The sequence below is a fragment of the Prinia subflava genome, chromosome 26, assembly GCF_021018805.1.
Source record: "Prinia subflava isolate CZ2003 ecotype Zambia chromosome 26, Cam_Psub_1.2, whole genome shotgun sequence".
In the NCBI taxonomy this organism is placed as follows: Eukaryota; Metazoa; Chordata; class Aves; order Passeriformes; family Cisticolidae; genus Prinia; species Prinia subflava.
In genome coordinates, this window is record NC_086272.1 from 1,816,823 (window position 1) to 1,822,783 (window position 5,961).

Consider the following 5,961-nt stretch of genomic DNA (forward strand, 5'->3'; position numbering starts at 1 on the left):
CCCCAGGGCCCCGGGGAGACCTCGCGGCCGGCCAGGGCCACCCTCTGCGGCCGGCCGGACATGGGCACCCAGGAAGGCCCCGGTCAGGGAGAGCGGGCACCGTCCTTCCAGCCCAGAGCCAGGGACAGCCACAGCCCCGTTCCACCATGGGGTCGGGGACACGCAGCAGCCCCGCCCAGCCCAGGAACCAGATTGCAGCACCAACAGATACTGGTGACACAAAGAGACCGGTTTATAAAAAATAGCTGCTGGTTTCTTATCTCCTTTTCTTCGTGTTACAGCCGGGATTAATGCATGGGATTAATACAGGCAGTTCCGTGATCAGACTCAGAGTTTATAATTCTTACCTGGAATTCAGTCTCACAAGGCACGAGCTCGAGCCAGAAAATCAGAAAATGGAGGTGCCTCTAACTCTTCCCAGGGTTAATTAAACACTAATCACCCAATACCGAGATGACACCTGTATTATTTATACTTTTAACCGAATAATTGGCCACCCCAGGCCCGCAATGCAGACCTTTTTCATCCATTTACAAAAAACCACCCAAAATCATGAGGAAGAAGGTGAAGAAGAAGGACTTAGACAACGCCCTAAATCCTCCCTATTGCCCCATGGACATCATCATTCACTAAAATCCCGAACTCAAGTTTTTCACCCTGTGAGGTCACGCAATGCCCTTCAAACTGCACACCCACAACCCCAGTGCCACCGCCCAACTTCGGACGCCAGTTCCACCGCCTCGGGTCAAATGCAGAGCCTGCCTGAGGGTCAGCGCCTCTTAGCACAGAAACCCTGACATTTTCAGCTTCCAGAATTCCAAAAAAGAGGTGTATTTTTTTGTTGAAGAAAGAAACTCATTTGGAAATAAACTGCATTTTGTAAACTGTTTCTATATTGGACCCACAACAGCCCCGTGGTGATCACAGCAAGCACCTGCTCCTGGCTCTCCCTGCGCACCCACCCACCCCCCCAAACTGTCCCCAGTGCACCCCACAGCACCCAGAGCCCACAGCCGGGGTGTGGGGCACGCCGTGGGGGCGGCAGAGCCCGGCAGGAAGGGAGCAGAGCCCCAGGCGAGCCGCCCCACATGGCAGGAGAGCAGAAACCCGGACACACGGACAGACGCACCCAGAGGGACAGACAGACAGAGAGGGCAGCTCTGCTGAAAGGGTTTATTGATTATTGAGGGGAAACAGCCCCGGGCTCAAAGGGGATCGGGGGGCTCCTCCAGGGACGATCATCTCCTCGTGCCGCCGGAGGAGGACAGGACACGGACGGCACCGATGCTGCCGACCCTAAAACACCAAGGGCGGAACGTCACCGCCCTGCTGGCACTGGGACACCGGAGGGGCCCTGTCCCCAGCCCTGTCCCTGCTGGCACCGGGACACCGGAGGGGCCTGTCCCCAGCCCTGTCCCTGCAGGCTCTGCTCACCTAGGCATCCAGAGAGGCCGCAAGGCGCTTCTGCCGCAGGAGCCGGCGCACCCGCAGGTTTTGACCAAGCACGTCCTGGGGACAAGGGCAGCGTCAGGGACACGCTGGGGGCACTGGGATGGACTGGGGGGACAGGGGAAAGGAGGGGGGCCCATGGGGAAGGGCCCCGCGGCAGTAGTGGGGTACAGGAGCTGCTGCACTCCTGCCCTGAGGCGCGGGGTCCTGGCCAAGGGTTTATTAATTCTTATCTGTAATTCAGTCTCACGAGGTGTGAGCTCTAGCCAGAAAATCAGAAAATGGAGGTGCCTCTAACTCTTCCCATGGTTAATTAAACACTAATCACCCAGTACCAAGATGACACCTGTATTATTTATACTTTTAAACGAATAATTGGTCACCCAAGGCCCACAATGCAGACCTTTTCCACCCAATTACAAAAAACCACCCAAAATCATGAGGAAGAAGGTGAAGAAGAAGGACTTAGACAACGCCCTAAATCCTCCCTATTGCCCCACGGACATCACCATCCACTAAAATCCCAAACCCCGAGTTTTTCGTCCTGTGAGATCACACAATGCCCTTAAAACTGCACACCCACAACCCCAGAGCCTCTGTGTCCCCCGGGTGAGGGGAGCCCTGCCGAGGGTCCGGGGGGCAGGGGGGCTGCCGGGGCTGTTGGCAGGGCTGCGCTGGCCCGTGCTGGCACACGCCGGCACGGCCTGGCCGCGGTGGCCGCGCAGGGCGAGGCTCTGGCGGCGGCGCAGCTCCTGGTACCCACCACGGTTGGCTCCGGGATCTCGACCTTGCCCAAGTCCAGCTGCGGAGAGAGCAGGAGACCCGGCCGGTCACTGGGGAGTCCCTGGTGCCAGCAGGGCAGGGGGGACACGGGTGTCCCCCAGTAACCACAGGGGAGGCCCTCCAACCCCAGCCCCTCACTCACCTCCTCCAGATCATCCTGGGTTCCTTCCAGGAGTGCCTGGGAAGGAGAGCAAAGGCTGGGGCTGCGCTGGGCCTGGGGGGCTGGGGGGGACAGGGGGCAGGGGGCAGGGCGGGGGCAGAGGGAGGGGAACTCGGGGCCCCCAGGGAGATCTGCTGGAGCTGGGGGAGAGCCAGAGACACCGAGCTGGGGAAAAGGGAGAGCCCGAGGGGCTGGGCTGGGGCTGTGGAACAGGCACGGGGGGAGGCACGGGGCAGGAGAAAGGAATTGGGGTATGGGGACACGGGAGAGCCAGGGAGGGGCTGGGTGGGGACAGAAGGACCGGGCCGGGTGGGGACAGAACGGACAGGACTGAGAGCAGGTCTGTGAGGCACGGGGTGGGTCAGGGAATGGGACAGGGGGACCCCGCTGCAGTGGCCAGGATGAAAGGCAAAGGACAAAGAGGGGACACGGAAGGAAAGGCCTCGGGAATGGGGGGTGGGAGGGGGTTTGGGGGCCTGGACAGGACGCAGGGGAGTGAGCAGGGAGAATATGAGTGAAGGGACCAAAAGGGTGGGCTGGGAGGGCAGAGAGGGCAAGTTGTGGGGCCAGCGTTGGGCTGGTGCCTCACCTTGGCCTGTGCCGGGGTGCACAGCAGCATGGAGAAGAGCAGGGCCACGCCGAGCACAGCCACCTTCATCTTCCTCTGGCACTGGGCAGCGCTGCCTGAGGCTGCAGCAGGGCACCAGCACCTTTATCCCTGCCGGGACTCCTCCCTGCACCCTCCCCAACAGCCCCCAGGACAAAGCCCGGCTTGGCACAGCCCCCAGCCCTGGCCACAAGCCCAGCCCTGCCCAGAGTCCATCCCAGCTGCGGCACGGATCCAGTCCCCCTGCCCGCATCCCTGCAGCTTCCCGCACGGGGCAGCTGCCCCTGCAAGGGCCCAGGAAACCCGGGGGGGCCAAGGGGGGCCAAGGGGATCCAAGGGCAGCGTGGGACCCTGTGGGGACAAGCCCCGCTCCAACACCATCCATCCTCCAGCAGCCCCCAGTGCCACATTCCCCATCTCCCGCTGGCCCTGCCCTGCCAGAGCGTTCCTTGCAGCACAGCCCGGAGCTGAGTCCAGCCCCAAACCCCACATGTGAGAGAACAGGGGGAGCCAGGGCCGAGTGCTCAGGGCAGGGACTGGGATCTGCACTCCCTGTGGGCACTGGGAGCACTGGGCAGTGCGGGTCCCCTGCAGACAGGGCTGAGGGCTGGGCAATGCCTCAGCTGTGCCGATTCCCAGCTCCACAACACCCCACAGGTCCCCGGTGAGTTCAATTTGCAGCCCCATGGCAGAGCCCAGAGGGGAATGTCCCCTGCCCCGACCCCTGCCCTGTCCCCCCACAGCCACCGTGCCCACCCACAGCCCCTGGGCCCCGCTCTGTGCAGCTGCCCCATGCGCAGGGGCCCAGGGACCCCAGCCCCAACCAGGCTCCCACCCCAGCCCTGCCCCTGCCTGGGCCGTGCCCGCAGCCCCCCATGGCCCTTGTCCCCACAGAGGGGCTCTGCAGTGCCCTGGCCCCGGCCCAGCCCGGCGCTGGCCCCGGCGCCGATGCTGGGCCCAGGGTGTGCCCGTCCCCAGGGACGTGGACAAGGGGACTTTTGTCCCCAGGCAGCCACGGGGAGCTGATTGGGCAAACAGAGGTGCCCAGGGAGCAGGGGGGGCGTGGGTGCCCTGCCAGCAGCTCTGATGAGCCCTGTCTGCCCAGCGCCCCAGGCACCAGCAATGCCTTCATCAACCAGGGACTTGCCCAGGGCTGCGGCTCCTTGGGGAGGCTCCAGAGCAAACAATCAAGGCAGTGACCTGAAAGGTTTTCCCAGCTGGGCCAAGATTTCTGCAGGATCCCCGGGGAAAGAGAGGAGCAGAACCCTTCACTAATGCCCTGGAATGTCAAACAGGAATCTCAGCCAGGGACAGCTTCCAGCAACCACTGCTCGGTGCATTTTTCCTTCTTGGAAGCGCACCTGGATCCACCTGGGAACTAAATCCGGGACACCTGAGATTCTCTGAGGTTCAGGAAAACCTCCCATGGGCCTCAGACCCCAAACCAGGTTTTCAGCCCTTTGATGCCCAGCTTGGATCTCCTCCAAAGATTCTCCTCCCTCCCCTGCAGGCAGAGCAGCAAAGCAGAGCAGGATTTTCCTGGGTGGATTTGGGAGTGGAGGGGTTTGGGAAGCACAGCTGGGGCCCTGGACCGGGGGTTGTCTCCTGCTACCCCTCCATGGACACAGACACTCTCCAGTGCCTCACTGCAGGGTCCCAAATCTCCAGGGAGGGGAAGGAAACCCAAAGACCGAGAGATTCTGTGTGGCTGTGCGACTCTTGGGTGGCCCAGAGCGATCAGAGGGATGGCTCCATGCTTGGAGAGCAGTTGGGAATTCTCGGGGTTGTTTTTCCCCGAGATACCTGAGTTTTGGTTTTTTCTTCCCAAAAACCCCGCGCCCAAACCAGAAAAGAAGGACGGAGTCTGCGAGCTGAGGTTTCTAACTTTGTTTATTCTTCCTGATCCCTCTGTTCTCTCTCTGCCCTGCTCAGTGTCCTGCTGCAGAGCAGAGCACCAGCAGACTCCCCAGGGCAGGAGGTCCCAGACCTTTTCCTATCACTTCTTTGACCCAACCACCTTCCACAATGTATTTTTATTTACAATTATATACCAATTAATTCATTTCACTATTCTAAACACGTCAGTGCCACCTAAACCAATCTTGTGTGCCCTGTCACAGCCCAAGATCGAGTCTGAGGAAGAAGAAGAAGAGGAAGAGGAAGAAGAAGAAGGAGAAGAAGAAGAGGAAGAAGAAGAAGGAGAAGAAGAAGGAGAAGAAGAAGAGGAAGAAGAAGAAGGAGAAGAAGAAGGAGAAGAAGGAGAAGGAGAAGAAGCAGAAGGAGAAGGAGAAGGAGAAGGAGAAGGAGAAGAAGAAGAAGAAGAAGAAGAAGAAGAAGAAGAAGAAGAAGAAGAAGAAGAAGGAGCAGGAGGAGGAGCAGGAGAAGGAGAAGAAGAAGAAGAAGAAGAAGGAGAAGAAGAAGAGGAAGAAGAAGAGGAACAAGAAGAAGGAGAAGAAGAAGGAGAATGAGAACGAGAACGAGAATGAGAACAAGAAGGAGAAGAAGAATTCTCCGAGGTACCTGAGTTTTGGGTTTTTCTCCCTGAAAACCTCGTGCAGCCATGGGGAGCTGATTGGGCAAACAGAGGTGCCCAGGGGGCAGGGGGTCCCTGCCCGCAGCTCTGATGAGCCCTGTCTGCCCAGCGCCCCAGGCTCCAGGAGGATGCTCAGCCCTCCTGTTCCTGCTGGCAGTGCCTGCCGTGGGGCAGAGGGAGCTTCGGGCAGGGCTGGGGGCGCTGGCTGGGGGCTCCCCACACCCTTGGTGCCCCCCTGCTGCCACCAGCAGAGGCTGCAGCCCCGAGCTGGGGGTGGTGGGCAAAGCCTGCTCAGCTCCAGGCTCGGAAATTCCGCTCCCTTCATCCATGCCAGGCGCTGTCGGATCAGGGAAGGAACTCCTGGTGGCCAACAATCCTTTGGTCAGCCCGTGCTGACCGCTGCTGGCCACCTGCCTGGTGTCCCTGTGG

At 60.4% G+C, this 5,961-nt stretch overlaps 1 long non-coding RNA gene across 1 annotated transcript; it reads right to left on the bottom strand.

The window, feature by feature from the left end:
• Positions 1 to 1,161: 1,161 nt before the first annotated feature.
• Positions 1,162 to 1,504, bottom strand: LOC134562146 (uncharacterized). The gene is made up of 2 exons (XR_010083099.1): positions 1,435 to 1,504; positions 1,162 to 1,296 (listed from the first exon to the last, which is right to left on the bottom strand). It is a non-coding gene; the product is annotated as an uncharacterized LOC134562146 (long non-coding RNA).
• Between the last annotated feature and the right edge of the window lie 4,457 nt (positions 1,505 to 5,961).